An 11,653-nucleotide genomic window follows, 5' to 3' on the forward strand; every position below is an offset into this window, starting at 1 on the left:
TATCTTCTGCATAGCCTATGCAGAACTGCACATGTTCTCTACCTGTTCACAAATGTATCTGTATGAGCAACAGGATTTTGCTCTATTATTCTTGCATTCACCCAACCTAAAGCCATATAGTCATGGCCACAGTGTCAAGTACTGCAGTTTGCTTACGCAGCCTGATGATCCCAGAAGCAGCTAAAACCCTATCCTTAAACATTAATTTCAGCAGTATTTGAAGAACCCTCCACATAGCCCCTGGCTACTGTGCCGCTCATTACATAAACTGTTGTAGCAGTCACTGTCACAAGAGTCACCCCATACTGTCTTTTGTAACAGATGCAAGTTATGTTTGTGATGGGAAGACTGATGACAATTCTGTTTGCACCTTATGAGGGCAGGTTCTTCCACAGCAGTTTCAGTCCTCAGTTAAGTATTATGAAGCATACTGCTTAATACAAGGGCTACACTTGCCTTCAAGATTAGTCATTACCAAGGGCCCCAGCTCTCCCTTGTATATGCAGCAAGAAAGGCAATGAATAACTAAACAAGGCACAAATCTAAAGAGGTGGTACAGAAAGATCTATATCAGAGGTAAAAAAAAAAGAGATTAACCAGGATTTTCAGAGCTCCACTGCAGCTTCTTCAGTAGCTGTCCTGCTAAACAGCTAGTCAAGTTTCACAGATTACTATTCTGCAGTAAGTTTTCCTATTGGTAACTGTAGTTACATGTTTGTTATGTACATTAGAGGAAGTTCACATTATTGCTCCTAAATCCAGACTCTTAAGTAATCCTGACCAGGTTCTCTCTAATTTTCCATCTCTATGATGGTCTTGATATCATATTATGGGGATGCTCCCATCCATCAGAAGCATGCAAGGACAAGTGTCAGCCTTCCATCCTGCTCTAGAGTTTACCTTCCATCAGCCAGGCTAGCAACCATTTGCAGTTAGATCTGCTATTAAGCACTAGTTTTCTAGTAGCTTGACTCATATAGTGACATTTGTGCCCTCCCTTAAAGCACAAATAATGCTGTTCTCAGAGAGCACAGAAGATGTCTGTAAGGTGGAAACACAGGCTGCAATATTAACACTACATCCTTAGTGTTCCAAACTTGTCTGGTCTCTTCCTAGGAAGAAAGGCTCATCCATAGGTGTTTTAGCCATAGGGCAGGTATATGAGAGTTCTCATAGGACAAGACTTGCTGTTGTATGACACATCAGCATTAACAGCTGAGTACACTTTGCTGGAGGAGCTAGTTCCTAGTTGACATTGCCATGAAGCATCCTGACTGCCAAGGTGAAAGTCTATTATCCTGTCTCTCAGACCTACTTGTTCTGTTCAAGAGATAATCCTCATCAAGTATTTCACTTCTCATCTTATTGCTTTAGGATGCAACATGAATGGACAGAGCAGCAGGAAATTCAGCTCTGAGGCCAATAGCCTGTCCTTAACTGGCCCCCTAATGTCTGAGCTTTGACATGCACCAGCTACGAAGCTTTATTAGAAGCTTTTAAAAAAATAAAAAATCCCACAGATAGTTGTGAGTAAAGGTCTGCACAGCATTTCAGCTAAGACACTTCATCATCAAGCACTCCATAGCATATGCAAGGCACATCCTTTCAGAAGAGGGGAAACTGGAATGGTCTATGCCCCTGTCAACCACAGCTGACGAGTTAGATGGAAGAAGATGCTTTGTTCAGCACTCAGCTGCCCAGCTTACATAAACAAGCTAATCCTGTTGAAACCGGTACCTTTTGTTTATTGACTAGGCCTTCCACTACTATGCTTCATCCAGCTTTTTTATAACCCTGAGACCCTTGAACCCAGATATAGCCTCAAAACCAGTTTTCTAAAGCCAGTTTGTTTTGTCAGTTGTGGTACTTAGACACCTTATTCTATTTGATCCTTCTAGCACAACCCCAAGTTGTATTTCTGTGGAGTCCATGCTGAGATAGAGGAGTAGTATACTTGATTGTGTTTAACAGCAGAAGCTCATTAAGACCACTTAGCATTCCTCCTCCCCTCCCCAGGAGGCAGTCTTGATTCTACTAATAATCCCTTAGTCTACATGCAAGATCTAGGTTTTTCTCCAAAATCCTTGCAGATTACAAGTTACCTTCATGCCATCTCTTCATCATTTCTTTTGACAGAATCTAGCCAGCGAGCAGGATCTGCACCATCAGTACTGTTTCCAGAACAAGCTGGCTTTCTCTGGATGTGGAATTTATTGCTTCATTGTCCAAGCAGATTCATGCTTCTGTAGTGCTCACATATTGCTAGCCTTGCTGAATAAAGTCCACAAACATTCCCAAGAACTGGGTTAACCCAGCAGGTCACACAAATGTCCTAGCAGTGTAGAGTTCACAAAGAGAGAAGTGCATCAATAGGAGAGAAAAATCTGTAGGTTTGGCAATAATACTCAATGATTATAGCATATTATACACTTTCATTTACTTCATATCTCAAGCTATGGTTTTTATCCTAAACATCCTGTCTGGACAGCAGCCCTTGATTCCCCCTTCCTGGATACTAAGTGCATTTATCTGCTTTCCCACAGAGACAAAAATCTAAGAGCTCTTTTTGCCACCCTTTGCATATATTATATTCACCTGTTTAGAGTGCTTCTTTCCATATCTTCTCATGACTTAAAGGCCTTAAGCAAGAAGTATACCCATAGCAGCTACTGGTCTGCAGTGTCCAATAATAGGGTTATGCAGGCACTTTGACAAGTAACACTTCTCAATGAGAAAGTGGGCTGTGTACTGCAGATGCATAGAGTTACTTAGAACCATAGTAGGAGGCACGTGTTAGAATGGATAACTATCTCTACCTTCACAAAAGGAAACTGACACCAGATTTTTGGCATTTGTCCCATCCTTCGAACTGATGGCTGAGCACCAGAGGTTGTGCTCAGTGCTAATAGCTTTGTTTGAAGTAAGAGCACAAGAGATGAGAAGTATCATAAGTCATAAGACTATCACAGTAGCGCTCTTCATTCTCCCAGTCTCCTGTCTACAGTGACAAGCACACTTAGATTCCCCTCAGCAGATCCATCTCTTCATTTAAGACTTGGAGCTCCTGGCATTCAGTCCACTTTACCCTGAGCCTTCCTATACACCAAGTCATGAGGTTTGCTAGTTAAGCTTCTATTCTGATGGTTCACCTGACATTCATTTAGCACTTATATCCTCCTTACCATTTCCAATCCTCCAAATGCAAACTCTAGTGAGTTACTATTAATAGAAAATTCTGCTTTAGACTTGACAACATCCTCAGACCACTCAGAGAATTTTGGAAACCTGATTATGCCTCAAGTACCATTGTTGTTGGATGCAACTGCAGTGATTCTTTGAACAGACATGGTGGATGACTCCCTCAGCCAATCTGCTTCTCAGCTGAAAAGATTTTCTTTGGATTCCGATTTGCCTCTCCAATTAGCCACCTACTGCTTCACCCACCTCCTGGAAGCTGACCTGAAGACCTGCTAGCATTATCTGATAGTGACCTGCTAGCCAGTTATACCAGGACATATTTTCAATTAACCAGTGTCTGGTAAGTCTTCACAGCCAGCTAGAATACGTAGCTTTATAATTACTTTTCTCTAATTGAATCCACATCTCTATTTTGCCTAGCTACACAGGTGTTCCTGTCCCTAAGCATACTCATGCCCATTCCTTAGCATACAATGGGCAATTGTAAGCCTACATGCTCTCAGATTCAGCCCATTTTGGGCAGCCTTGTTTATGGAAGTTACAAAAGACTTCCCAGGCAAAAATGAAGTACTTTAAGGCAAACTACCTTCATTAAAAGAAGATTAAAACACTTACCCCCTCCCCCCCAAAAAAAGTCAAGTTAATCCTACCTTAGCAGTGGATTTGCATGCTTCCCTAGTAAGTGCTCAAGTAACCAGCATCAGCTTGTCTGAGGGGTAGAAGGTCTGCTACAGAGAAGTCCAGCTGTATTGGCAACACCTGCATTTATCTTACTGCTCAGAGCACAGGCAGTACCCCAACACAAGTGTCATCATATGATGATCATCAGACTCCAAGTCTCACCAGCTGAGAAATCAGTTTCTCTGACAAGGTGGAAGGCTCATTGCAGTTAATCCTGGACATCTTTAACTATACCCATTTACCACAGACACAAGTAGCATCCTGAGATTCACCTGCAGACAGAGGGCTGCCCAGCAACGATGCTCCATCCAAAAACAAAACAGAAAGCTACCCCTGCTTCACAGCATCCTAACCCTTTCCTCCTCTCTGCTACTAGAGGGGTTCTTTCATACCAGTTACTTATGTGAAATTTAGTGTTTATATACTTTTTTCCTTGATCCCCTCCTCTCCACACACAAAAATGAAAACGCACTTTTATTTTGCTTTGCGCCCAAGCTTCCTCAGGCCGCCGGCCCTGCCAGAGCCCGGAGCAGGATGCAGGCGGCTCCCGCCCCGTCTCAGCCGGGACACGCTCCCCGCAGCCGGCTCGGGCAGCGCCGGGCTCCCCCCACCGCCCCCGCGGCGCGGCCAAGACCCCTCTGCGGGGCCGGGGCCGGAGCCGGGGCCGCCCCAAGCGCTCCCGGCGCCCGGCCAGCGCCGCGACCTCGGCGGCTTCGGCAGCGAAGCGCAGCCCCGCCGGCGCCTTTTGCCCGGGGCTGCGGGGAGATGCGGGCAGCCGAGTCAGGCTGAGCCCCGGCCCGGCGGCGGCTGGAGCACCCCCTCCCCCGGCGCCCCATCTCTGTTAGCCCCCGCCACAGGCACCGGCTGTCACGTCCTCGGGGGAAAAGCACCCCCCTTAGCCCGGTGACAGCCCCTTCCCCCCCCGCAGGCTTTGCAGGAGCCCAGCCCCGCTCGCAAAGCTACTTACAGGCTAGATCGGTGCCGCTCCGTGCATGATCCGACAACTGCAGCCGGTAGCCTGGCGGGGACCGGGGACCGGGGGCCCGGTTAAATATTCAGTTGTACTCTCGCCTTCAGATTAGTTAGCCACTCACAGCGAGAGATATGGTTTTAATCAGATGCTGGCAGCTGAGGACTACCCAGGAATGTGCTATGATGTTTTTGCTGCTTGGTCTGGGCTACTCCCCCTCAACGTGTCGGTGCTCACAAGCTTAACCCCTTGCGAGCCGCCGCTCCGGCCCCTGCTGCAGGGGTGGGGGGAGCTGGGGCCCGGGACAGCCCCCTTCCAGAGGGGGTCGGAGCCCCCCGGAGGACACGCCGGGAGGGGAGGCGGGTGGGAGAGCGGGGGACCCTGCGGGGGCACGGAAACCTGTGGCGGACACAGTTTGCAGGGCACAGGTATTTGTGCTTGTGAGGCAGCAATGGGCCCGAAACTCTTCTAGAAAATGGGTCCCCTCATGTGTCTGCATAAACGTGGGTGCGGTGGTGGTGTTCAAAAATCCGAATCCAAACCAACATCTCTCTTTTTTTTCCCCCCAAAACCACCAAAACCAAAATACACCCACCCTCACCCCCCCCCCCCCCAAATCGGTGGCTAGCTGAACCAAAATATTGGGTCAGTGCAATTCAGTTTCTGGGTCACATCCAGACCTGACCTTTGTACTTCCCACTCATCTTTATTCAAACATCTATCATGTTTTGTTTCCCAGTGCAGTACAGCTGTTTTCCAACTTGTATGAAAGAGCCTCTGATAAAAAATCACATTTTTGTCCTTGTAGCAGAACTTTTTTTTTTTTTTTCAAGGCTGTAAACTTAGCCTAACACTTACTTTCTCAAAACAGTGCAAAATATTTCTGTTCAAAACTGTGATATTGCCCTCTACAGCAATACCCAATTTAAAGAGTGAAAAAAGAGCAACACTTTTCCTGCAGTTTTAATACATTCGAAAGCCATTTCTAAGTGTTTTGGAAGAGGGAAATATTTAATACAAAATGATTTTACCACCGAGGAGTTCAGGGTTCAAAACCGCTGGATGCATTTGGTCATCATCCATGTCCAAAGATACCAAATGATACAACATTTTCCTCGATATGGTGTGGTACTCTTTTTTTATGAATAGCAAAAGTGGTAGGAGCCCTGTGCCTGAGGTGACTAAAAGCTGATAGTTGCATCTCGCTTGCCTGTATCTGTCTTTCATTTCAGAAGTGCTAATTTTAACCAAAAAGGGCACGAGGGGCGTATTTTTATACACTAGCCTAGCGTTCACGGAAGGAAGTGCATGCCGCATAAGTAAGGAGGCATTTGCTACAATTAACAGGTTGCTGGCTACGCACGTCGGTATTTGCAGGATTAGATCTGAATTCCTTGGGACACTGGTGTATTCGCGTTTAACAATGTTGGTGTTGTACAGTTTGCACTGTTGTTGTACAGTTTGTATGTTGTTTTGAACACCTTGTGCTAGACGCCTACCAGCAGGACTGGAGCTTCTTGGTCCTGGGGCAGTATGTATTTTAAACAATAATACTTTGCTCAGCGTGCTTTGTGAGAGTTACACAGACTGCCTAACATGAAGGATGACATTGTGCCTAGTTTTAACATGGCGCAGTAACAAAGCAACTTCTATAGAGCAGCCCAGCCTGGTGCTGGCATAAGCAGGATTACCATTTGTGCTTTGCCCAACACAAAACCCAGGCATATTTCACTGAAGTACCTTGACTAGTTGCACAAATGGTTACAAATATGATTTATACTATTTGTTCTTGAATTTGGAAGAGGCGAAAATGCTTTTCATTTGCCAATAGAGAGCAGTTTAAGAGCCCTTTTGAGGTGCAATGAAATTAAATCTGCTACAGAAATGCCAAGAGGTCCTTCACTATCTGCCAGCACTTGGGACATCACTAATAATCTCACGGAAAAACTTTTTTGCTGATAAATGGTTGATAACTAACTGGAAAAAATTACAGTTTTCTTAGAGAATAAAAAATGTCTCAATCTTTAAAGGACTGCACTATCTATTTTGTAATTCAACTTAGAAGAGCTGCCCTGATGTCCCACATTGTTGAGCTAAATGCTAAAATTCAGAACTGTTACATTAAACATATGTAATAGGATTGCCTTCTGAACGTAGGAGGAATCCAGGCAGAAAGACCCACAGGAATTCAGTTATTTCGTCTATACTGTGCTGCAGGACTTAAAGGGCATGCTTTACACTTTATGAAAAGTAAAAGGATTTTTATTTCTCTACAGTAAAAACAGAATCAAATGGACAATAGCTGTTATGACTTTAAGCCTGACTATTAAAAGATTATAGTAGAGAGAGAGTGCTATGTTTTCCAGGGTGATGACTTTTTTTCTCACATTTGTTGTGTCTGATCTTACTATTGCTGGCATAGGTTCAGTCCCTACACAAAGTTTTTTTTGTTTTAAGTTAACTGCTTGTTGTACAGAACAGTTTCAGCCTCAGCACTTCCCAAACACAAGCCATTTTTCAGCAGGTCTAAAATGATCTTGAAGTTGCAGCTGGAAATCTTCACCTCAGTGAGTTTTTCTATTGCTTTTCTGGGCATTAACTCTGCCCAAACCACAGTCTGTCATTAGGATCACTGGGATTCCAGTCTGGGTGGAAAATGGGGTAGCAGCGTGAAATAAAAACACCAAAGTGCAGAGACCTTTGGAAGACATCAACTTTCATAAATGCCTTGAAAGTGCTATCAATAACAGTTTGTGAAAAATCTGCTTGCAGCAAAGCAATGTGGTAGCTAATCTTGCGATGGCTTGCTCAGGAATGCATGGTTTATTATTAAAGTAATCTTTTAAGATTTTATTGGAATGTGCTTCCACAGTGGTGTTGCTGCCTTTGTGGGCTTTACTATGTGTGTGTCATCTTGTCCATAATTAAACTTTTCACTGACAGACCTGGGACTTTTTTTTCCTTAAACCTCCCACTTTGAATGCTGGAATTTGATTTGAACTTTAAATGCTGCCTTGGAATTTGCCATAAGGTAAACTGTCTGCTCTTGTACACTTCCCTGTGCTGCTACAGATGTTGCAGACACACAATAAGTGACTGAATATAAGAGGAGTTGCAAACTTGTGCCTTAGTGTTAAAAAAAGACTGACAGGAATGAAGTAGTTGTTCAGATGCTCAGGTTGTCCCTAAAGAATTCTTACTTTGGAATATATGGGAATAAAAATTAATGGAAAACTGGCCTAGAAAGTACATTTTCAGTGAAGCTTCACTGCTGTCAACTGGAGAAGATGAAGTATGTCAAATGAAACATGAAGGAAGAATTTGTACTTCAGCCTTTGGACTTCTCAGCCAAGTTTCTCATGTGACTTGGACTTGCTGACCAATTCTTTTTATAAATTCAGTTAAAGATAAAGTCCACAGAATATCTGAAGCAAAAAGCATCCTTGCTATTTTAAAATCTTAAATTACAATCTATAGTTCATTTTAGTACAGCTCTAGGCATATCTCTGCGAAACGCAGTCCACACGTTAACAGCCTTGGTACCCAAATGCTGGATCATCATCAGACCTCAAAATTGTCTTGGAAATAGTTTCTTCTGGAATCAAAAATACACTTGAATAATTATTTAATCGAAGGCTTGCTTGTTGAGGCCCAAGACTGGGCATCTCAGGCTTAGACTGCCACAGGGATTTAAAGTGGTAATATGTTCAGCTATTTAGAAGTGATTGAGTAGGAGAAGCCTAAGAGCTGTCACCCCTCAGCTGAGGTACAACAGCTCTCTCAGTCTGTGTCTTAACCAGCTGCAATGTGAGATAAACCCAATTATTTTAGATTGCCTCCAGTGGTATTTGCTAACAATTAAAGCTAACCTCTCTCTCAGCTGATGACTCCTAATATATGGCTGAGAAAGGGTCACATCCCATAGTACTTTATGCTCTACCATGCTTCAGGCAGGGATACTTCAGGAGGAGATGGTGAATTTTAGGACCGGAAGCTCATGCATTGCCATTATAGCTCTGTGGCTCTCCAGCACTGAGGTTCTACCCATCTGACATGGGCACCAGCACAATGCAGGCTTCCAAAACAAGAGGCATATTGTGGAGTCGTTCAGCAGTTTTTAATATCTCCTGTCATCTGCAGCCATAGTTTGTCTCAGGCCTGTCTGTGGATGTGTGCTGGCATGGGAGGTAGGCATGCTTTTATGCCACACAACATGGTCATGGTGTGCTGTTTACATAGTGCCTCTGCTCCTAGCATGGCTGTGCTTGGCTCAATGGCCAGCAGATTTTAGTTGAAGCAGAAGTGACATGTCCATCACTGAAACCCAGTGCTTGGTCAGTGGTATGGTCAACCAGGACCATGAATTCGTCTGAGCAAAAAATATGCTAGTAGGCAATATCATCCCATTTGAAAGAGTACAGCTCCCCTACCCATGTTAAATAAATAAACACAGTATTTTGTCTGGCAGCCGTCAAGATGAAGAAAGGCCAATACCCAAGCCACGCTCTCTGACTGTGAGGCTACTCTGTAAATAGTGGGAGGTGACCACTTTCTGTCTTGAAGGAAGGGTGGCCAGTATCTGTGGCCCGGACGACAGTGCGTGTGCACATACATTCCTGCATACAGGAAGGGATTTTGGCCACTGTGTGCTTCTTCCCTGTCGAGGTGCTATGTCCAGAAGAGAGGGAGAATTTCAGACCCATCCCTCTTGGCAGAGTTTCATGTTAGCTGGCTGTAGCTCCTTCTGTTTGTGCGCATTATATATTCTGGCTCTGTTTTTTGAGTCCACAGCTGGTGCTTGACTTTTGGGCTTCAAAATGTTTAGCATCCAAACATGTGAGCCTCTTCTGGGGTCTGGCCCATCATCCCTAACCTGTACAGATTGTTAACTGGAGTTTGACAGTTGACCTGCTTAGCTGTGTTTGCAAATTCTGCTAAAAATGCCTTGATTTTTAGGCATCTATATGGTTTTATAAACCTAATCTTACTCCTTCCAGTTAATTGAAACCTGCCTTTGGCATGCTGCACAATTCCCCGTCTATATGTGTCAACATGAAACCTTGTCCAATTCCCGTCTATATGTGTCCACATGAAACCTTGTCCTTAACCCTTGTGATATGTAAAGTGAAGTTGCATAAATTACACATTGTACACAATTTAGATCTAGGCATATCCAGAAGAATGCATTAAAACCCACAGAATCTTGTTTGATCTAACATAATCAGGTGTAGACATCCTTGTCAATATGGGTTCTATTGCACTTTCAAAGATTGTCTCTGTAGTTAGAAAGTAGATAGATTGATCATAAAGGAATCTGAGATAATATAACTTTATCTGAAATTCTAAGAATTAAGCCTCACCTTTGAATTTGGCCATGCGTACATAACTAAGGAGCCCGAACAAGTGTAAACTAGGGCCCGAAAATTGTCAGCTCCATCTATGTGAGATTGTGACATATATTTGTGTTTAGCTCAGAAATAGTCAAAGCCAGGAAACAACACTGTTGGGATCAGTCATCCAGAAGAAGAAACACACACAGTTCTTTCTTCTATTGTCTGCTTTGGTTACAGCCTTTCTGTGTTCGTGTACTTTCAGAAATCTTCCTCAGATGGTGTTTACTATGTAGGTTAAGTCATCCTGATTCAGTAAGTGCATCCTGGAGTAGTACACTGCTCTGAAAGGCCAGCCCTGGCATATTCATGTAACAATACTCAAAGGGTCGTAAAAGTACTTTCAAAAAATATTTTTGGATGCAAATATGCAATGCAGTCCTGTAGAGAGTTTTGATTTAAATAGTTTTGTTTATCTTCTCATCTTCTTTCTCTTAGCCCATGTACCTTGTTCTTCTAAGTTAGAAACACATATTATAACACAGTAGAATACATTTTGGGTATTTTCTGTGGAGATCCAGTTCCAACCGAACATACTACATAACATTTGTTTTTTATATTCACAGAGTCCTTCATATGTAAATTGCCTTTGTTGCCTGAACTTTAGATAGTGTGAGGTTCAGAGTTGTAGTTCATGCTACAGAGTAACTTCACATTCAAAGTGGGCTTAGAGCTCAGGTCTCCTATGCAAATACTGAAATTAGTCTGCTTGAACAAAAGCTTTCACTTGTTTGCTAACAGTGCCCTGGATAAATTGTAATCTTCCATACTCTTAATCCCATTAACACTCTTGAGGTTATAAGAGATTTGTAGAAAATTAATAATACATTTATGGTACTTAGATGTTGGTTCATGTGATACATGCTCTAGGGAGAAGAATCAATCCTCTTTGCGCCCTTTACCTTTCATGATGCTTTTCTTCTCACTTTGGTTATTTCTAAGCATTTCTTAGAACTATTCCTGTTCTTTTCACATAAGACAACATGTACTACCTTTGCATGTTGTCTAGTTCTCTTTTCCCTAATTCTCTGGAACTACCTCTCCAGCTAGGATTGTGTGGCTGTCGTTCATCCAGATTTTCTAGAATAGCTTCTTCTTGTAGGAGTTCCTTGTCTTCTTGGTAGCCTTGCTGCCTTATTGGCAACTCCTATTTTTGCATCTTCCTTTTCTACCTTGTAAATAGCACATCATGAGGAATGCAGTGAAATTGTTGCCTCTTCCTTTTTTGTTCTTCTTTAGTTTGTCAGTCCCTGGCATCAGCTCATCAAATGCAAGCTTTGTACCAGCCTTCATGAGCAGACATGTCTTCACATCAATGACAGATGCACGTTTGGAGACCATCTACACTGACCCATCTCTTCCCATGTATGTGTCATTTCATTTATTCTAAAATTTACAAAATTTAGCTAATAAT

General features: G+C 43.2%; 1 protein-coding gene across 3 annotated transcripts in view; it reads right to left on the bottom strand.

Annotated features, from left to right (window-relative positions):
- Positions 1-5,035, bottom strand: part of DAB2 (DAB adaptor protein 2) — a 28,680-nt gene extending 23,645 nt beyond the window's left edge. For 2 of the 3 annotated variants that reach the window (XM_075527003.1, XM_075527000.1), the window contains exon 1: positions 4,847-5,035. The gene's annotated coding sequence lies outside the window, so the exon portion shown is untranslated. Of the gene's footprint in view, positions 1-2,102; positions 2,333-4,846 lie in introns of all 3 variants that reach the window. The other variant, XM_075527002.1, reaches the window with a different exon arrangement.
- Positions 5,036-11,653: the final 6,618 nt, after the last annotated feature.

Source organism: Mycteria americana, chromosome Z, assembly GCF_035582795.1.
Source record: "Mycteria americana isolate JAX WOST 10 ecotype Jacksonville Zoo and Gardens chromosome Z, USCA_MyAme_1.0, whole genome shotgun sequence".
Taxonomy (NCBI): Eukaryota; Metazoa; Chordata; class Aves; order Ciconiiformes; family Ciconiidae; genus Mycteria; species Mycteria americana.